Genomic DNA, 23,684 nt, shown 5'->3' with positions numbered 1-23,684 from the left:
ACATGGAAGGATAGCCCCAGAGTTAGGCAAATTAAAAGAAGAAACAAATTTTATCATTGTTGTTCAATCATGCACATGTATGTGCGTGTATGTGTGTGTGTGTGTGTGTGTGTGTGTGTGTGTGTGTATTTAGTATTCCTTAACCTAAATGTTTCAATAGATCATTGCCTTTTATTTTCCTCTTGGTTTACCATGCTTTAGAAAATGTTTTTTGTCCCTTGAAAATTTCATAGTCCTTGTGAATACCAAATTGACCTAAGTGTCAGTCCCACATGGCCCACACCACTAACAAAACGAGTAGATATCAATGGCTGAACATGACTTGATGGGATGCATTTGAGAAGTTAGTTTATACTTATTATCAAAAAATATAGAACTACTATTTTTGTGATGAAAAGTTGGTACAGTTGTATAGGTTGTTCTGAGGATATTATGATACTGGAAACATGCTGAATACAGTAAAATTATGAAAATAAAAGTTCAAAACAAAAATAGACAAATGATTGCATCAGATTAACAAACTTCTGAAAAGTAGAGGAAATAATCAACAGTGTGAACAGACAACCTACAGAATGGGAGAAAATATTTGGAAACTATACATCTAATGATGGCTTGGTATTCAGAATATATTAGGAGCTCCAAAAACTTAACAGTAGAAAACAAGTAACCTATTTCAAAAAGGGGCAATAGATTTAAAGTGATATCTCAAAAGATGATGCACAAAGGGTAAACAGGTGTATAAAAAAATGTTCGACATGGCTAATCTTCAGGGAAATGTAAATCAAAAGCACAAGACACCACCTCACCACAGTGAGAATGTTAATATGGAAAAGACTAAATATAGCAAAGGTTGTTGAGGATCTGGAGAAAAGGGCACCCTTGCACACTGTTGGTGGGAGTTTAAATTAATACAGTCATGGTTGAAAACACTATGGACCTTCCTCAAAACATCGAAAATAAACTACCATGTGATCTAGCAATCCCACTCCTGGGTATGTTTCCAAAGAAAATAAAATGAAATCAGTATGTTGAAGGGACATTTGCATTCCTATGTTCACTGATGAACATATTCATAGTAGCCAAAAAACAGAAGCCACAAAAGTCGGGACTCAGAAGGTGAGAGTAGAAATGGCAGTTACCAGAGGGTGGGAAGAGTAAGGAAGAGGAAAGGATATGATTAAGTTGATTGATGGATACTAAGTTTTAGTTAGATAGGGTAATAAATTCTGGTGTGCTGTTACACAGTAGGGTTGTGATAAATAATAATAATGAATAGTAGATTCAAAAAGCTAGCAGTTAGGATTTTCAAAATTTGTACTATAAAGAAATTATAGATGTTTTAAGAGATATATTTACTTGAATTTGAAGATCACAATATGTATCTATGTATTGAATCATCATTTTATCTCATAAATGTATAATTGTTACACATAAGTTAAAATAAAAATATTAACAGTTAAAATGAATTTTTGAATGATAAGTGAATGAATGAATAGAATTTAGATGATTTATTTCACAGCCTGAACATGATAGGAAGCAAATAAAAAATATTAACTTCTTATTTAATTAGTGCTGCTACAACCTTCCTAAAGGAAATTCCTTGGGTTTTTGGCATCAATTGTAGATTCTATTTTGGACCACATATTTGAGTGCTTTAGAAGTCCTCAGGTAAGTTCTGTTGGAATACAGAACCCTCCTTGCCTAGGGTCTTCAGTGCTACTCAGGAGTCCTCTTGGCAAGGTCCTGGCAAGCCAGCCTTGGGCATCCTTTGAAGTATCCTATTGACTGAGAGTAAATCACAGATACTTACTGAACCATAAGAAGACGGAGCAGGCAACCTTACCATAGTTACTTCTTTTGGTCTAAACACTTCTTTTTGATTATATATGTGTGTGTGTGTGTGTGTGTGTGTGTGTGTGTGTGTGTGTGTATAATGTTGTAGGTGGACATGATACCTTTATTTTATTTTTATGTCGTGCTGAGGATCGAACCCAGGGCCTCATGTATGCTAGGTGAGCACTCTACCACTAAGCCACAACCCCAGCTCTTTCTTTTGCATATTTTTTTCAATTCCTCCTCATTTAAATAGAAAAGAAGGTAAAATACCAATGTCTAACTATAAAATGAGATAAATAATTCTGGATTCCCTTTCTAGCAAGTAACCCCATGTTTCAATTAGCTATTAAGCTGTTGTGACCAAAAGACCTGACAAGAACAATTTTACAAGACAAAAACTTTGACACTCTCAGTTTCAGAAGTCTCAGTCCATAGATGGTGGACTCCATTGCTCTGGCCAGAGGTGAGGAAGCACAGCATGCCAGAAGGATGTGGCAGAAGAAAGTAGCTCAGAACATGGTGCCATGGAACAGAGAGAATTTTCCTCTCACCAAGGACAAGATGTATGCCACAAAGTCATGCCCAATAACCACCTTTTCCAGCAACACCCTCTCTGCCTACAGTTAGCAACCAGATAATCCCTATCAGGGGACTAATGTGCTGATTAGATTAAAGCTTTCATAATCCGATCATTTTTCCTCTATACTTTCTTGTATTGTCTCATGCTGAGCTCTTGGGGGATACCTAATATCTAAATCAAAAGACCCCAATTATTTGAAGTGCTTTCTGTGGATGTTCCCTTCCCTCAGATTCTCCCTCTTAGGTGCTTGACTTCACTCCTTCTGAAGTTCCTTCCCCAACCATTTTATCCTTTTTACAGTTCTCAAAAGGAAGAAGGGAAAGTCCTTACTCAGGACTCAGTGTGCTTGAATGTTCTGAAACTCATTACATTTCCAAGGTGTCCCTGTGTAGCCATTGGGTATATCTATTGATATCCACACAGTATGTATGGTCACCTCTTAACAATTCCTGCAGCTAACATCTCCCTTCCTTCTTTTTCAAATAAGGGAATATACTTAGTACTTGTTTTCACCACAGGGGACTATAGCTGAAATTCTGAGATATTATTAAGTGTCAAAATCTGGTTGCTACTAATATGGAAGAAATTTCAGGCAAGAATGCATATTAGGGTGGGAGTTTGTGAGTATCCTTCTCACAGACTTCTGAGACAAGTGGCAAGTTTACTGACGGGTGAGGGTATCCCTGACTGTGACTTACACATGCAAAGAATAATAGTAATGATGAAAATTATGATAGCTAATATTTACATAAGTATTGTCATTTTCTAGGAACTGATTTAAGTGCTTTGAAATTTCTAACTTGTTTAATCTCTACAGTAACTCTAAAGAATTACTGTTAAGTTTATTCTACAGTTGAAGAATCTGAGACGGAGAAATTGAGTTACTTCTTCAATATCTGAGTTAAGAAACAGTGGAATCCATCTTTAAATCTAGAAGGTTTTTTCCAGTGCCTCTTATCTTAATCAACATCTCTTATCAAATAAAATATAATTAAAATAATGATACCTTTATATTGATCAGGACATTCAGTTTTAAATGAAGTAATCTAGATTGTTCAGTATTGAGAAAAATGTAGGCATTTTTCAACTGTGTACTTTGGCATAAAGCATTTAGATATGATTGACTAGTATTTTTGAAACTAAAGAAGAGTAATAAGAAATGCTGCATTTTAAGCAAATTCAGTAAATGGTCATTGGCTAGATTAATTTAGGTATCAGGATTGAAAAATAAAAAGAATAAATGTACATATTTTATCCTCTTAGGACATTTGGCATCTGCATTTTACTTAACTATGTCATTAGTGTCCCTTTACCTTGCTGATACATTCTATCTTCTCCCAGTCACTTACTAAAAAACCCTCATTTTTATTTCTAGTGTATTTTTAAGTGGCAAATCATTACAAAAACATTCTGATCTATTTTATAATTATATTTTTTTCTCCCCCACATTTTGATCTGTCTATACAATAGAGTGTATGTATAATAAGTCACTGTGATAGCAAAATAAAGGTTAATAATAAAAACTTCCCTAAGATTCTATCTCACCTCGATTAGAATGGTGATTATCAAGAACACAAGCAACAGTAGGTGTTGGCGAGGATGTGGGGAAAAAGGTACAGTCATACATTGCTAATGGGGTTGCAAATTAGTGCAGCCAATCTGGAAAGCAGTATGGAGATTCCTCAGAAAGCTTGGAATGGAACCACCATTTGACCTAGCCATCCCACTCATTGGCCTATACCCAAAGGACTTAAAATCAGCATACTACAGAGATACAGCCACATCAATGTTCATAGCAGCTCAATTCACAACAGCCAGATTGTGGAACCACCAACCTAGATGTCCTTCAACTGATGAATGGATAAAGAAATTGTGATATATAGTGATATATATATATATATATATATATATATATATAATGGAATATTACTCAGCCATAAAGAATGATAAAATTATGGCATTTGCAGGCAAATGGATGAAATTGGAGAATATCATGCTAAGTGAGATAAGCCAATCTCAAAAAACCAAAGGACGAATGATCTCACTGATAAGCGGATGATGACACATAATGGGGGGTGGGAGGGGTTAGTATTAGGGTTAGGGTTAGGGTTAGGGAGGGGGGCAAGAATGGAGGAAGGAAGGACTATACAGAGGGAAAAGAGGGGTGGGAGGGGTGGGGGGAAGGGAAAAAATAACAGAATGAATCAAACAACCTTACCCTATGTAAATTTATGATTACACAAATGGTATGCCTTGACTCCATGTACAAACAGAGAAACAACATGTATCCCATTTATTTACAATAAAAAAATTGGATAGTCATTTGAAATAAATATTTCATTGAACATGAATATTCCAAATTAATAAAACAAAGAGTATTATCTATGCCCACAAAATCCTTAAAGAAATACACACACACATTTTTTTTAAAAAATACCCCATTCTATTAAAAATGCTATTTCTTATATAAGATTAAGAACACATACGCTACAGAGGAAGCAAATTATATTATTGTCCATAATAGAGATAATAATTTTAGGGTTATATTTTAGAAGACTTGAGTAGACAAATGAAATGTTCTGTTCCTAGGTGGTAAAATTCATCCCCAGGGAATGTTTACTAGCATAAATGTCAATATCATATGCGTCATTTATTGAAAGTCCAACTATTTGAGTGAATTTGTGATGTCTTATTACAGTTAATGATTCTTATTAAAAACAACAAAAGAATGTATCAGTCAGGAGGAAAAAAGAAATAACATTGATTTGCAGGTTTTCTTTTATAAGTTTAAATTTTTGAAAAGCTGAGGATTCACATGCTATCGTCATTCTGGCTATCACTGTGTAGCACACTACCCTCAAGTCTCATGGCTTAAGACAACCACTTAATTTTGTTAGTGATCTTATAGTTCACACATTTAGGAAAGACCCAACTGGGCACATAGTTTCTAATGGACGTAGCTTCAACTGGGGTGTCTGGGATTAGAGAATCTACATCTAAGTCTGGCTCTTCTATGGTCTTTTTCTTTCATTTCCACCAGATAAATCACCCTCTAAAGCCCTTCCTGTGCATTATACTTCTCAGAACACACTATTCTTATGATATTGGACTTCTTTCCCAGTAGCCCAGGGCCTGCACACATTTAAGGGAAATCTTCCAGTCTTAGGAATTCCTAAACTGGAATATGGCATCATGCCCCTTCTGCCATATTCTAATGAGAAAGCTTCAAACAGCCTAATCCCCACTTGCCAGCACAAATACTAGTGTGGCAATAAGTCACCTGAACTTATCTCTCTGATATATGAACCCAAGATGCTTTGAGTTGTGCTCCCAACACAGAAAATGTTATGGTAAACATGGGATTTGAATTTAGATATTTACTTAGCTTCTCAAAATCCTGGGCTGTCTTTTGTTTCCATCCTCTGCCAGGAGATTGGCTGTTTTTTTCACACTGTGGCTTCCTATATTCCTTGACTAATATGCACTCCCTGGAAAATTACAGGCATTCAAAGCAAGATTGTGACTTGAGGGCAAAATTAACTGTACCAACTGATTATTTATCCCTTTTATTGAAATTGTAAAGCTTTAGAAAATTTACAAGTGTGTGTTTGTATTTGCGCTTGTGTATAAGCCTGGATGCCAGTTAAAAAAGGAAATAAAAGGTAAATAAAAGTAAAGTTTTCATGTATAAGAGACCCCACACAGTCTCTACATTCATGCACTACTTCGTCTGTGATTTTTCCATTTCGTGCTTCTGTAGTACTTTTGAGACACATTCTCTCTCCTCTTACCTTTCAGCTCTTATGTATGTTGAACATTCTTACTGAGGACTATCATAAGCTATTATGTTATTTTTGTGTTTAAGTATTTGCTCTTTTAATCTCACTTGTTCAAATACCACTCAAGTGCAGCATGATCAATCTAAGGGTAACAGTAAAATGATGGAGTATGCCAATGAATATCAGAGCATGCCATCCTTCTGACTCTTGAATGCTGCAAGACACAGAACGTGCTTATGGAGATCTATATGTACTATATAAAGATCTATATTATATTTATACATAATATTGTTTTACATTACGATATCCTAAAGAAAATTGCATTCTTCCTGATTTTATTCACTTGATCAGAGAATGCTTTTCTATCCTGTGGCAGTGGTGTGCTGTACCTTTTATGGGTGTTATCAACCTGTGCTAATTGAAATGTTTATAAAATGCTGATTCTGAAATATTAGAGCTTAACAGTTCAATAGTTCCTTAATGGGCTCTGTGTTTTATTAATGAAATGATTTATAGAAATATTTAATCTTACTGATTTACCATTAGCAATAATGAGTCTAGTTATTAAGCACTCTGTTTCCAAAGGCTATGAAAACAGGCCTGGCAAGCGTGTAGTATTTTGTGATGAGTTATTTGTGCTGAGATAGAATCAATGCTGTGGGAAGCTTATTCTTCAAGTGGAACAACATTATTTATGAACATGTAACTTGATGACTCTTTCTGTGATTTTCATACTATTGTATTCTTATTTATAAGAAATTTAATATCAATTATGAAAACCATTTCATAGAACTTTTAAAGGCATTAAGATGATATATAAGTATATTTTTCATAATAATTAAACTAAGTTCTGGCAGTAAACCATTTAAAAGTACAAGGATCCTTGAAGAATTCAATGGTTACTTCTTTAGAGAAACCACACTTTTAGCTCCTAGCTTTTGAGATTATCATTTGCATGAATAGACCTCTTCAAATAACACCTGAAGTGCATAAGAAAAGAAAGTATGTCCACTTAAGACAGTAATTTATTTTTGCACATTTAAACATTTTATATTTTGTGGGCAGAATTTAATTATATATCTTAAATGTATTTATGTGACAGCTTTTTGAAATGTGGTGGCAGGTTTTCAGGTCCCTAAAATAGGTGGCGTGTTCTCTCCTGTTTATGCATCATAAATAAAACTCTTTTATTTATCTATCTTAACTATTAAAGAAAATTATTTCTTAGGGTTCACCTTCAAACTTAGCGCTCTTGGTGCACTTCTTTGAAATCTCAGTGGCTATTTCAAATAATAAAACTGTTAAAAGAAATGGGAAAGTGGGGAAAAGAATATGTCTTTAGCTTAAGCCATCCAAAATGAAGTCCTAAACTGTTCAATTGCTCACACTGGCATCAAATGGCTTTACTGCTATTACTCTCTGTTCTTCAGCCTGCGATGTTAATGCCAGATATGTTATAATAAGGCACTGGCATGATCCAGTGACATAAAAAGCCAACATTATGTGATTTAGCCCTCCAAAATGGGTATTTCCTCTTTCTCTTGTTCTGTTTCCTCCTTGGAGCAGAATTTGTCTTTGTATTTTTTGGTAGCATGTGGATGTGATTTATGTTGACGAGTGGGTGATTAACCAGAAACTCAGGGATTTTAAGAAAATCCCCTATCAGCTAAACAAAGTGTCCTTAACTCCCTCATATAAGTAAACTAATGCATCCCATGATTTTATGGTGAAACGTAATTTCAAGGTTTTTATTCCTATTTAGAAAGGAATTTAAAAGAAAGAGATCTGATTCTTTGGCCACATTTCAGAGAAATGAAATATGATTCTGGTAATTTTAGAAGACAATTGTGTATCTTCAAATTTGATTTTTCTTTTTAGTTATCCTAATTACTCAAATTAATGGAATAATATAAATTTACATAATTGACTCTTTGCATATATACTTTGCAAACTAGTCAAAAAGGTTGAAGATTTTCAAACTGCCAAGTAAGTTATATTGTAAGGTCCTTACAACATACCCAATATGGTTAGTGGTCATTTGTGATAAAAGAAATAATGATCATAATCCCTTTTCTTAAGATATTTATAATTTTGTAGGTAGACTCCCAAGAAAATTCAAAATCTGAACAAGCATTAATTAGCATAAGAATTTCTGGATTCTATTATGAATAAAAGATCTATATTGGTGCAGCCACTCTGGAAAGCAGTATGGAGATTCCTTAGAAAACTTGGACTGGAACCACCATTTGACCCAGCTATCCCACTCCTTGGCCTATAACCAAAGGACTTAAAATCAGCAAACTACAGTGATGCAGCCACATCAATGTCCATAGCTGCTCAATTTGCAAGAGCCAGATTCTGGAACCAACCTAGATGTCCTTCAATTGATGAATGGATAAAGAAACTGTGATACACACACACACACACACACACACACACACACACACACACACACACACAATGGAATATTACTCAGCCATAAAGGATGATAAAACTATGACATTTGCAGGCAAATGGATGAAATTGGAGAATATCATGCTAAGTGAGATAAGCCAATCTCAAAAAACCAAAGGACGAATGATCTCGCTGATAAGCGGATGATGATACATAATGGGGTGTGGGAGGGAGGCAAGAATGGAGGAAGAAGGGACTGTAGAGAGGGAAAAGAGGGTTGGGAGTAGGTGGGAGGAAGGAAAAATAACAGAATGAATCAAACACCATTACCTTATGTAAATGCATGATTACACAAATGGTATGCCTCTGCTTCACATACAAACAGAGAAACAAGATGTACCCCATTTGTTTACAATAAAAAAGATTCAAAGAGTATTTTTTCAAGCTAATGAATTAGATATAGCCTCTTTCTAATGAACAGGATGACAAGGTGGCATTTCAAAAAAATTACTATTTGCCACTGTAAACAATTCCTTATAATAGCTTTTGCAATAACATACAAATGTATTTCATCATGGTAGAACTCAGAAGCCAGGCTTCACAAGGAAGCACAAAATATGCGGTCTATCTGCTTTCTGTCTCAGCCAGTGCTTGTCAATCTCAAGAAAGAAATAATTTCTAATAGAAAATTTATAAAGAACTTACAAAGCTTTACACAAAAAATAGAAAGAACCCAATCAATAAATAGGCAAAGGAACTGGACAGACACTTTGCAGATGTACAAATTAACAAATATATGAAAAAGTGTTCAACATCTCTAGTAATTAGACAAATTCAAATTAAAACCACCATAAGATTTCATCTCACTCCAATTAGAATGGCTATTATCAAGAACACAAGCAATAATAGTTGTTGGAGTGGATGTGGGGAAAAGGCACGATCATACATTGCTGGTGGGGTGGCAAATTAGTGCAGCCACTATGGAAAGCAGTGTGGAGATTCCTCAGAAAGCTTGGAATGGAACCACCATTTGACCCAGCTATCCCACTCCTTGGCCTATACCCAAAGGACTTAAAATCAGCACACTACAGAGATACAGCCACATCAATGTTCATCGCTGCTCAATTCACTATAGCCAGATTGTGGAACCAACCTAGATGCCCTTCAGTTGATGAATGAATAAAGAAACTGTGGCATATATATACAATGGAATATTACTCCACGATGAAGAATGACAAAATTATGGCATTTGTAGGCAAATGGATGAAATTGGAGAATATCATGCTAAGTGAGATAAGCCAATCTCAAAAAACTAAAGGGCGAATGATCTCGCTGATAAGCGGATGATGATACATAATGGGGGTGGATGTGAAAGAGAAGAATGTAGGAATTTTGGATTACATAAAGGGAAATGAGATGGGGGAGGGGGAGAGAGCATGAAAGAGGGTGGAATGAGACAGATATTATTACCCTATATACATGTATGATTATACGAATGGTTTGAATCCACATCGTGTACAACCATAGAAATGAAATGTTATGTTCCATTTCTGTACAATGAATCAAACAGCAGTCTGAAAAGATTAAAAAAAAATTATAAAAAAAGAAACTATATTAACACCAAAATGACAATTCTCATCAGGAGTGAAATGGAAGATGTGAAAATTGCTAGCCTAAGTCAAATGATACTATGAATTATGAAAAACATGAAATTCATATTGAATTATTGCCAAGGATAAACTCATTTGAATTTATTTTGTAATTGAACCATTTATTATAGTACTATTCCATCTATTAATCTAAAAATAGTTGTTAAATTCTTTTTTATTAATTTAATGAATTTAAGAAAGATACAGTGTATGCACACATGTATACACCCAATTATAAAGATATTTTTAAAATCCTTTAATAGTAATTCCTTTTGTTATTAATTTTGTGAATTTTTTATGGTATATGCACACACATAGAATTGTAAAAGTAACTTTTGATTTGAATTTATTTTTTCTCTAACATCAAGGCTAACTTGAAATTTTTACTGTATGGTAGCTTGTTAAATATACACTGATTGGCTTATTAGTGGTTCAGAGGACTCCAGAAGAATTTGAGAATTGACTATTCATCATTATATCTTATTCTTTCACAGTAAATCTGTGCAAACTTGAGCAAGTTAAATTATCTTCCAAACCACAGTTCTGTCATCTCTCAAATGGGAATGTTATAGTGCCTACTTCTTGGGATTGTTATGGAGATTAATAAGTATAATGGGACATTAAAGAGCAAGGGTGTAGTACATATTAATATTGTTGATGTTGTTAACTTAAATATATAATTTGTAAATATGTAATATGTAAATATGTCAACTAGCCTTTAGTACTTAAGCGTACATTCATTGAGGTGATTGGAAATTATCATTTCTATTAATTAATTTGAGAAGTTGTAGCAAATTCTTTTACACATTTTTACATTAGTTGACATCTAGGAATCTGCCAAGTTTAAGCTAGTTTGTATTAACTTATATAGATGCACACAAAAGGCTTTTATAAAATGTTATTCTGAAAGCATTTCATATAAAATATAAACAATACAAGGAATGTAGTATTTTTAAGCTACTAAAATGTCATAGCATTTCAATGAAAAAAAAATAAAATATTAATATTTATTGAATTATAACTCTAATAACTCTATATATTTTATTTTTTGATTTTTTTAATTAAAATCATAAATTTACATAGGGCAATGTTGTTTGATTCATTCTATTATTTTTTTTTTCCTTCCCCCCAACCCTTCCACCCCTCTTTTCCCTCTATACAGTCCTTCCTTCCTCCATTCTTATCACACTCCTTATCCCTAACCCTAAACCTAACCGTAACCCTAATGCTAACCCCTCCTACCCCCCATTATATGTCCTCATCCACTTATCAGTGAGATCATTCGTCCTTTAGTTTTTTGAGACTGGCTTATCTCACTTAGCATGATATTCTCCAATTTCATCCATTTGCCTGCAAATGCCATAATTTTATCATTCTTATTGGCAGAGTAATATTCCATTGTATATATATGCCACAGTTTCTTTATCCATTCATCAATTGAAGGGCATCTAGGTTGGTTCCACAATCTGACTATGGTGAATTGACCTGCTATGAACATTGATGTGGCTGTATCTCTGTAGTATGCTGATTTTAAGTCCTTTGGGTATAGGCCAAGGAGTGGGATAGCTGGGTCAAATGGTGGTTCCATTCCAAGCTGTCTGAGGAATCTCCACACTGCTTTCCATAGTGGCTGCACTAATTTGCAACCACACCAGCAATGTATGAGCGCACCTTTTTCCCCCACATCCTCGCCAACACCTATTGTTGCTTGTGTTCTTGATAATCGCCAATCTAATTGGGGTGAGATGAAATCTTAGGGTAGTTTTGATTTGCATTTCTCTTATTACTAGAGATGTTGAACATTTTTTCATGTATCTGTTGATTGCTTGTACATCTTCTTCTGTGAAGTGTCTGTTCATTTCCTTAGCCCATTTGTTGATTGGATTATTTGTATTCTTGGGGTAGAGCTTTTTGAGTTCTTTATAGGTTCTGGAAATTAGCGCTCTATCTGAAGTATGAGTGGCAAAGATATTCTCCCACTCTGTAGGCTCTCTCTTCACATTACTGATAGTTTCCTTTGCTGAGAGAAAGCTTTTTAGTTTGAATCTATCCCACTTGTTGATTCTTGCTTTTATTTCTTGTGCTATGGGAGTCCTGTTAAGGAAGTCTGATCCTAAGCCAACAGGTTGAAGGTTCGGACCTACTTTTTCTTCTATAAGATGCAGGGTCTCTGGTCTGATTCCGAGGTCCTTGATCCATTTTGAGTTGAGTTTTGTGCAGGGTGAGAGATAGGGGTTTAATTTCATTCTGTTGCATATGGATTTCCAGTTTTCCCAGCACCATTTGTTGAAGAGGCTATCTTTTGTTCATTGCATATTTTTGGCACCTTTGTCTAGTATGAGAAAATTGTATTTATGTGGGTTTGTGTCCATGTCCTCTATTCTGTACCATTGATCTACCTGTCTATTTTGGTACCAACACCATGCTGTTTTTGTTACTATTGCTTTGTACTACAGTTGAAGATCTGGTACTGTGATACCCCTCCTTCCCTTTTCCTGCTAAGGATTGCTTTAGCTATTCTGGGTTTCTTATTCTTCCAGATGAATTTCATGATTGCTTGCTCTATTTCTGTAAGGTACATCATTGGGATTTTAATTGGAATTGCATTGAATCTGTATAGCACTTTAGGTAGTATGGCCATTTTGACAATATTAATTCTGCCTATCCAAGAACATGGGAGATCTTTCCATCTTCTAAGGTTTTCTTTAATTATTTTCTTTAGTGTTCTCTAGTTTTCATTGTAGAGGTCTTTCACCTCTTTTGTGAAATTGATTCCCAAGTATTCTATTTTTTTCCATTCTATTATGAATGGGGCAGTTTTCCTAATTTCTCTTTCTGAAGATTCATCACTTATGTATAAAAATACATTGGATTTATAAGCATTGATCTTGTGACCTGCTACTTTACTGAATTCACTTATGAGTTCTAAAAGTTTTCTGGTGGAATTTCCAGGTTCCTCTAAATATATAATCATGTCATCAGCGAATAGGGATAGTTTGAGTTCTTCTTTCCCAATTCGTATCCCTTTAATCTCTTTGGTTTGTCTAATTGCTCTGGGTAGAGTCTCAAGGACAATGTTGAATAGAAGTGGTGAAAGAGGGTATCCCTGCCTTGTTCCAGTTTTTAGGGGGAATGCTTTCAGTTTTTCACCTTTTAGAATGATATTGGCCAGGGGCTTAGTGTAGATGGCCTTTACAATGTTAAGGAATGCTCCCATTACCCCAATTTTTTCTAGTGTTTTGAGCATGAAGGGTGCTGTATTTTATCGAATGCTTTTTCTGCATCTATTGAAATAATCATGTGATTCTTAACTTTAAGTCTGTTGATATGGTGAATGACATTTATTGATTTCTGGATGTTGAACCAACCTTGCATCCCTGGGATAAAACCCACTTCATCGTGGTGAATTATCTTTGTAATATATTTTTGTATGCGATTTGCTAAAATTTTGTTGAGAATTTTTGCGTCAATGTTCATTAAGAATATTGGTCTGAAATTTTCTTTCCTCGATGTGTGTCTGTCTGGTTTAGGTATCAGGGTGATATTGGCTTCATAGAATGAGTTTGGGAGGGTTCCCTCCTCTTCTATTTCATGGAATACTTTGCGGAGTTTTGTAGAACTCAGCTGAGAACCCATGTGGTCCCGGAATTTTCTTTGTTGGTAGACTTTTGATGACCTCTTTTTTTCATTGCTTGAAATTGATTTATTTGAGTTGTGTGTGTCCTCCTCGTTCAGTTTAGGTAATTCATATGTCTCTCGAAACTTGTTGATATCTTTGAGGTTTTCTGTTTTGTTGGAGTATAGATTTTCAAAATAGCTTCTAATTATGTTTTGTATTTCACTTGTGTCTGTTGTGATATTTCCTTGTTTATTCCGAATTTTAGTAATTATAGTTTTCTCCCTCTTTCTCTTTCTTAGTGTGGCTAAAGGATTATCAATTGTGTTTATTTTTTCAAAGAACCAACTCTATATTTTGTTAACTTTTCCGATTGTTTCTTTTGTTTCAATTTCCTTGATTTCGGCTCTGATTTTAACAATTTCCTGTCTTCTACTACTTTTGGTGTTGGTCTGCTCTTCTTTTTCTAGGGCTTTGAGCTGTAGTGTTAAGTCGTTTATTTGTTCATTTCTACTTCTTTTGTTGAATGCACCCCATGAAATAAATCTTCCTCTAAGTACTGCTTTCATAGTGTCCCAGAGATTTTGATATGATGTGTCTTTGTTCTCGTTTACCACTAAGAATTTTTTTATTTCCCTCCTGATGTCTTCTGTTATCCCTTCATCATATAATAGTGTATTATTTAATCTCCTAGTATTAGAGAAGTTTCTTTTTTTATTTTGTCATTTATTTCTAATTTCAATCCATTATGGTCTGATAGAGCACAAGGTAGTATCTCTATCTTCTTGTATTTGCTATCAGTAGCTTTGTGGCATAAAACATGGTCTATTTTAGAGAAGGATCCATGTGCTGCTGAGAAGAAAGTGTATTCGTTCTTTGTTGGATGGTATGTTCTATATAAGTCGGTTAAGTCTAAATTGTTGATTGTGTTATTGAGATCTATGGTTTCTTTATTCAATTTTTGTTTAGATGATCTATCCAGCAGTGAGAGAGGTGTGTTAAAATCACCTAGTATTATTGTGTTGTGGTCTATTTGATTTCTGGAATTGAGAAGGATTTGTTTGACGTACATGGATGAGCCAATGTTCGGGGCATAGATATTTACGATTGTTATGTCTTGCTGATTTATGCTTCCCTTAAGCAGTATGTAATGTCCTTCTTTATCCCTTCTGACTAGTTTTGCCTTGAAGTCCACATTATCTGAAATGAGGATGGATACTCCAGCTTTTTTGCTGTGTACGTGTGCATGGTATGTTTTTTCCATCCTTTCACCTTTAGTCTATGGGTATCTCTTTCTATGAGATGAGTCTCTTGCAGGCAGCATATTGTTGGATTTTTCTTTTTAATCCAATCTGCCCGTCTATGTCTTTTGATTGATGAGTTTAGGCCATTAACGTTCAGGGTTATTATTGTGATATGATTTGTATTCCCAGTCATTTGACTCATTTTTGTTTTTTGACATGGTTTCCCCTTTATTTGGCTATTCCTTTAGGCTAGTTCCTCCCGTTGCTGATTTGCATCATTGTTTTTCATCTCTTCCTCATGGAATATTTTGCTGAGAATGTTCTGTAATGCTGGCTTTCCTTTTGTAAATTCCTTTAGCTTTTGTTTATCATGGAAGGATCTTAATCATCGTCAATTCTGAAAGTAAGTTTTGTGGGTATAAGATTCTTGGTTGGCATCCATTTTCTTTCAGGGCTTGGTAAATGTTGTTCCAGGCCCTTCTAGCTTTTAGGGTCTGGATTGAAAAATCTGCTGATATTCTTATTGGTTTCCCCCTGGATGTAATTTGATTCTTTTCTCTCGTGGCCTTTAAAATTCTGTCTTTATTTTGTATGTTAGGTATTTTCATAATAATGTGCCTTGGTGTTGGTCTGTTGTAATTTTGTATATTTGGAGTCCTATAAGCCTCTTGTACTTAGTTTTCCATTTCATTCTTCAGATTTGGAAAATTTTCTGATATTATTTCATTGAATAGATTGTTCACTCCTTTGGTTTGTTTCTCTAGGCCTTCCTCAATCCCAATAATTCTTAAATTTGGCCTTTTCATGATATCCCATAATTCTTGTAGATTCTGTTCATGATTTCTTACCATCTTTTCTGTTTGGTCAACTTTGTTTTCAAGATTAAATATTTTGTCCTCAATATCTGAGGTTCTGTCTTCCAGGTGTTCTATCCTATTGGTTATGCTTTCTATGGAGTTTTTAACTTGGTTAATTGTTTCCTTCATTTCAAGGATTTCTGTTTGGTTTTTCTTCAATATCTCTAACTCTTTATTGAAATGATCTCTTGCTTCCCGTATTTGCTCCTTTAACTGTTGATTGGTGCGATCATTTAATGCCTGCATTTGCTCTTTCATCTCCTCATTTGCTTCCCTGATTGTTTTAATTATGTACATTCTGAACTCCCTTTTTGACATTTCTTCTGCTGTGCTGTCATTGGGTTTTATTGATATAGTATCTAGGTTTGTTTGGGACATTTTCTTCCCTTGTTTTCTCATATTGGTCAGATGTCAGTGGGACTCTGAGATATTACAGATTTCCTCTATTGTCTTATAGTGTCCCTGTAGATTTCGAGTGTATCAACTCCCAGCCTCAGTAGCCTGAAGTCTTGGAGTAACTTGATAATGCAGTGCTTCTGAAGAAAGCTGCCCCTAGTCTGCTACTGGTTCCAGGGCGAGAGACCTGGAGAGGTCTTGGCTGCCCTGCCCTGATCCCAGAGGCTGCTTTCGGGTCGGAGGTCTCCGCTGGCTTGTGACTTGTGGCTGGCTCTGTGTAGATAGGCTCTCACCTAGTGGTCTGCTCCGAGAAGCTAGCCTAGAAAGGCACTTCCTGCTGGAGTGAGCCGGGCTGCTTGGGGAAGTCCCTGGCTGCCGTGTCCTGGTCTCTGAAGCAACCTGCGGGCCCTGGAGCTTGCTGCGTGCTGGCTCAGGGACTTGGAGCTGGTTCTGTGCAGAAAGGCTCTCACTGGGGGGCCTGCTGCAAGAAGCTGGAGAATCTGGCCCTGTGGGAGGAGCCCACCGCCGGAGTGCTCATGGCTGCCTGAGGGAGACTCTAGCTGCCCTGCCCTACTCTAATAAGCCACTCGAATCTGGGCCTGCCCCCTGGGCGGAGCTTCACTGGGTGGGGGAGACTCACCCCGTGGTTCTATTTTAGTCTGAGTCTCTTAATGCCTCCCCTTCTTGAATCCTGGGTTCTGGAGTGACTGGAGATGTAGTCACCCTCTATTCCGCCATCTTGGAGCCTCTATATATTTTAGAAGTGCAATATTTAAGTAGTGCACTAATACTTATTTAGAAGAATGCCCATTAGATCACTTTCATTTTTATTAAAATGTGGGAAAATCAAAATGCCTCAAAATAGGGATTGTTCATTGTATTCATGTTATTATGGTGTCATTGATAAATTATATAAAATAATATTTCACAAAGTTTCTTATATAAATATAAATATATAAAAAGCAAATATAAATCATCACAATTCTGTTCATAAATATTAACACATATCACATGTCTATAAAACTGCGTGGATTTGATTAATTTTTGACAATATTGAGAACTAGTACAAATTTTAGTGGTTGACTGTCCTTCTCCCAATCATCCTAAGAGAAACTTTAGTACTAGAAAATACTGATTTGAATTACCAAAATCAAACCAGAGCAGAGTGGGAAGCCTCTGGCAAATCTGAATGCTGTCTCAAGCAAATGTGAATGTGTTTGGACATGTGCGTTTAAAGAAGGAATTGGTGTCTGAGCCGACTGGGGAGGCTGGCCAGAGGCTGTGGCTGAAGAAGTGATTTTAGGACCCGATCATTCATAGTGACAATAATTTCCTCCTCATGCCCTATTGCAATAAACCCTGTGAAATGATGAGCTATTCTGGACTTTCTCTCCTCTCCTCAGCCCCTCCCAATCTTTGTATTGGTGGATCACAACTGAGGAAGCCTGATTTCTGCAATAGTCCTTTTTTTTTTCTCTTTAATTTAAAAACCTTCAGACACTGACCTGTGTGTTTGCCAGATGAAATTATTGCAAAACGCAAAACCGAAGAGTGATTGTTTTGTGTCCCTGGGGTTCTCCACCCTATAACACATCACCAGCCTGGTCCTAACACATGTTGTCATTTCCTTACTGACATTACCAGATGGAGTAGATGATATCCCTGGCAGGAAATGAGCTTGTGGGTTAAAATAAAGTGCATGAAGTTGCAAGAGGAAGAAAGGAGCACATAAATGACATTAAAGCTGTGATTTTCCTTACTTGTATTATGGATAATCTTTGTTTTTGTCATTTTTTTAGTATTTTGTAGTTTTCTAGCCAAAAGTACAACATGACTTAGTGATTTAAATTGTCACAATAAAAGACATAAATCTCACCTTAAAATAGAATTAATTTAATCATCTCAAGAATTCATAAAATTCCACAATTGTAAGTAAGCTTATATTAGCGTTTTCTAAATTTAGTTTTTCTCCTCGTGTTCAAATGTTATTTTTTAAAATTAAAGAAAAATATGTCTTTTTTCAGCAGTCCCCAAGACTATCCTAAGCCTCAATGGTTTACTAGAATTACTGTCAGAACACCTGAGAGCCGTTAAACTTATAAATAAGTTTATTTAAGTGAAAGGTACATTCTAAAATCAGCAAAGATAAAGGCATGCAGTAAAGGGTCCAGGAAAGAACAAGTGAAGGTTTCCAGTTTTATTTTCCCTTCTAAATCTTATGGACAGTGCTTATTTCTTTGGTCTAACAGTGTGATGACATGTACAATGTACTGCCAACCAGGAAAGCTCAGTTTGTAAACTTGGAACCTTAGTGTCAAGATATTTGGGTCATTGATCTATAGACATGGATGTCTGCCAATGTCGTTTTCATTAGAAACCCAGTCTCTAGCTCCCTTTAGAGAGCAAATTGATAATATATGGCCCATGGTTCCCACCAGTAATCAAATGTTAGCATAAAATATCTTGGCTTGCCCAAGTCCCCAGATAAACAAATCACATTTGGGATATTCAAGGGTTAAGAAGAAATTGCTCAGAAGATTATCATGGGCAAATCTTTCTTTTGAATGCGCAGAGTTTGAACAACTCAGGCCTGTTGAGTTCAATCTTCACTGCATACATGTAAATCTTATTTTGATTTTTGTAAGAAACAATGGAAGGAGGACTAGGTAATTAGTTCCATGTTAGTTGAATTGTTTGTAACAATAAAGAATATCCATAAAGTTTAACTTTCTTTTTTGTTTTTGTTTTTATTGGTGCATTATAAGTATGTATAACTTTTATCATTTTGACATATTCATACATTTACATAAAATAATTTGATCAATCTCTTCCTCTGGTACATCCTCTTTTCCAACTCCCTCATTTTAGTCTACTATTCTTCTATTTATTATTATCATTATTATTTAATTAGTACATTATAATAATACATAAACATTAGATTTATTGTTATACACTTGTACATGGATATAGCATAATTTGGTAGATCTCATTCTGTTTATTTATTTATACCTTCTCCATCCTCCCTGCCTTCAATCACCTACCTGTATTCTATTGGTATGCCTCCCATTTTCATGAGATCTCTTTTTATTCACTTTTTTCTCTATTGCTTCCACATATGAGGAAAAACATTTGACCCTTGACTTTCTGAGTCTGCTTATGTCACTTAGCATGATTTTCTCCAGCTCCATCCATTTACCAGCAAATGACATAATTCATTCTTCTTTATAGAATTTCATTCTTTTTCTTTTCAGCAGAGTAAAACTCCATTGTATTTATATTTGCCACATTTTCTTTATCCATTTGTTAATTGACATCCACCTGGGTTTGTTCCTTAACCTGACTATTGTGAATTATATTGCTATAAAATCGATATGCCTTCCCCACTATGATATGCTTACTTCTTTTGAATAAGTACCAGGAGCAGAATTGCTGGGATGTATGATGATTCCATTCCTAGTCTTTTGAGGACTCTCCATACTGCTTCCCAAAGTGGTTGCACCAATTTGCAGTTCCACCCACAGCATATAGCAGTACTGCCTTAAGAGGCAGTGAGGGCAAAAGAGGACAGATCCTATGTACACAATGGCCCTTATGTATTTCCTCTCCTATACCCCTAACTGTGTAACCTCTTTGTAAGTATCATAATTAGTTTTCTCAATTTAATTGTGTATAAAAGAGGATATTATTAAAGCTAATTTCCTGGCTTATGAGGACTAAATGAATCAATACAGATGAAAAACTCAAAGCATCTGGCAAGTAACAATAATATGATGTCACATTATTATTAACAAAAAATACTTATATACTTATTTGAGACATCTTCACACTTACTTCCATTGAATATTTATTTTCTTTGTCATTGTATTCTGTTGCAGAAGAATATGATATAGTTTAATATATGGATAGCTATAATTTTTTAAAAAAGTAATTCTTTAAAAAAATTGACATTAAGAGGACTGCATTGTAGAAAAGAGCCCAAAGTGGGCAGGGGAAAAACAAACTAGACACAATGCTCTACCACTAGTATTTATTTCTTTAGCTTCACATTTTATGTCAGATAGACATAATTTTATTTTCAAATATATATAAAACATGTTTTCATATGAGTCAGAGAAAACTCATTGCATGAAAACCTTAGTGGGTAAGTTCTTCAGGATCCTACCATCTGGGTGGATGAATTGCAGCCATCTTCAGACTTTGTGCTTTTGGCTCAAATTTTATATTCAGAAAGAAAAGGGATTTAATTGGTCAGTATTGGTCATGCACCCCCTTTTCAGGCTGGAAAATGCAAGAAAACTTGAAGATAATCCCACCAATTTTGCATTTGTTTTTAGAAATTCAACTCTTCAAAGGAAATTTGATGCACACTTAACAGAGGTGAGATGTTACATGCTTATAGCATCCTTCACTGTAGCACTGACATTGTTTAAAAGCATTATTAAAAACATAATCTACTGGTTTGTTCCCACTGGTCAGTTTGCTAATGGTTAGATTTTAAAGCACTAAAGAGATGATGTTAATTTCTTTTGATATTACTTCTTTTTTAGTATGGATATTATATTAAAATTGAACATTCATTCCTACTTTCTGTAAATTAGACTTGAAAAATTTTTGTGCATCAATTACTAATTATTTTATGCATCATAAATCATGTATATAGGTATAAACAGAATGAGACTGAAGATAAAAATGGAAATTCTAATACTTTCTTCTTACACTATCTTTTTTTTTTTTTTTTTTTTGGTCTCACCAGTGTTGAAGAACAGTACAGACGAATGAATATACAATATATCAGGTGATTCTACATAAATGTGATTTCCTAGTTCCATCAAAAGTGGATATCATCAAGAAGTTACGAATTGGAGATGTGCCTGAAGAACAAATATTTTTCATTGCAGTTTGACAGCACATGCATGTGCAGCGGTGATGAAGAACCCATTCATCTGTGGTATCTTTCCTGTACAAGGGATTTGCTAATAGAGCATTTTGTCTTTAGATCTGAGAGCTACTCCTCAGTACATTCATCATGACTCCCTTTGTGGTTCCCCCAAACATTACTTAAGTGTGTAAGGACTGTTCATTTCCCAGAATGTGAAATCATTTGATGTAGCTTCTGTTTCTTCTAACTCATCTTTATCTTTTATGTTATTAACAGGTCTGCAAGTAACTGCTGTACTTAGAAATAATGTGCTCTTTCCTTCTGATGGAGGAACTGAACAGTAACTGTGCATCAAGTGTATTTACTGTAGCATATCACTTTAATGCTTTTATTGTCAATTACCACAAGGGTCTACCCTTTTCACAAGATGGAAAAAATTTGCAGTTTCCTCTTTTTGAGATTATCAATAGTCTGACAGCTGAATAACTTCTCTTACATAAAAAAGGAAGCACTTTCCTCGCTGTTGGTGATTAGTGTACAGTTAACAATCTTCAATTTTTCAGGTTTCAAAATGTTGGCAACAGCTGTTTAGCTATGATGAGGTAATTGATTATACAATCAAAATTCTTTGACAGATCTACTTTTAATGAATCCAGATATATGATTTTGCCATTTTAACAGCCCATGAATAAACATCCAGGAATTACTGCTAATAAATCAAATACCACAAACCCTAAACATTAAAATCCTGCTTTTTAAAAGATGTCAATAGGAGCCTGACATGGTGGTAATCATGTAATCCCAGCAACTCAGGAAGCTGAGGCAGGAAGATCACAAGTTCAAAGTCATCCTCAGCTACTCAGTGAAGCCCTTGGCAACTTAGCCAAGACCCTGTCTTAAAAAAAAAATCTAAAAGGACTAGAGATGTGGCCCAGTGGTTACATACTCTTGACTGCAATCCCTCGTACCAAAAAAAAAAAAAAAAAAAAAAAAGTCAGTAGAATATTCAGATACTAAAATATTTTAAACTACATATAGAATACATCAGAAGACTAACAACATATGTCTTTCCTCATAAAATAGATATGTGGCAAGTGGATATATGTATTTTTTTGCATCTAGTACAAATAAGTGACGGTTTCACTGATATATTAGGCAAAAGATTGGTGTGTTTTTACAGTTTTTTAACATACAGAAACAGTACAGTCACATGATTCATTCATTCATAAATTAAAGGTTTGTCAGTAAACACTCCAGCACTTTTAAACAGAGTCAGTCTTTGGTATCAGGTTATGAAATTTTTCATTGAAGTGGACTTTATTTTAAAGTTATGAAAGCATATTGGCCAAAGCTTTTGAAAGAAAAACAAACAAAATTCAAGGTGTGATGTGTGCTTACCAATAACTGTTTAACATGTACTCAAATAATAAAAACCTACAATGCTGCCTCAGTAAGAATGTGCAATAAGCTCTTGATATTGTGTTGTCACATCACTGACAATCCAAAATGACAGTGATAAGATCAAATAAAATCGATGTACACATTGCTTGTATTCTTGTATTTTTCTGTGTGTATAGTTGCTAGCACTCTTTCTTTATAATCCTCAGACAAGGGATTGAGTTGTTATTAAAAGGATTTTTGCCACTTTACAGAGATGAAATAGATGGCCTACAGATGCATCACAATTATAGCAGCATGAGCATGAGAGGACTTAACAATGTTGAGTGTAGTCCAATGACAACTTTTAAGTATTCTCAAAAAAATATGCAATGAGAAAAATGGACAAGCATTTCATAGCTTTTATGTCTGACCTTTAAAAAGTAATTTTCAAATCAAATTGAAAATGTAAAAATTTAGCAATTTAAAACTAATCTAGAAGGTTTCTTGGAATTAATTAAATATCTGATTTTATCATATACTTTATTACAATGTCAATAGTCTCCAATTTACTGTTTGCCTTCTCTGTTAGAGTATTAGCTTATACAGGACAGGTTTTGTCTGTGTTTCAACATTGCACATACTCAGTAGCAGTCAAAGATCTGGGTACACATATTTATGGGATGAATTGAGTTAGTAAATATAGTAGAGTTTTATTTAATTAGTAATATATGTACTTACATTTGTGTGTATTATCTGTTTTGTCTTTCATTAGAACCAATTCTTATGGGAAATTATGTTTTGGCATTTTTGTTGTGATTTATTGATTTGTTTTTTGCTTAAGAACATATAAAAAAGAGGTTTGAAACTGACAGTAGTTCAAGTCATTCTTCCTTTGTATTGTAAATGGGAAACAAAAGTTTTCCATTATTTTTGCGGGTGTGGGTGGTGATATCTCTTTACCTCTACCAATTGTATTTACAGTCAATTGGGAAAAGACATACAACAAAAACCAGACACCTAGGACCATTAGAAACTAGACAATTTTATAAATAATAATTCCTGTACAAACTTAAT

The sequence above is a fragment of the Sciurus vulgaris genome (assembly GCF_902686455.1).
Source record: "Sciurus vulgaris genome assembly, chromosome: 6".
In the NCBI taxonomy this organism is placed as follows: Eukaryota; Metazoa; Chordata; class Mammalia; order Rodentia; family Sciuridae; genus Sciurus; species Sciurus vulgaris.
This window is presented reverse-complemented; position numbering follows the sequence as displayed.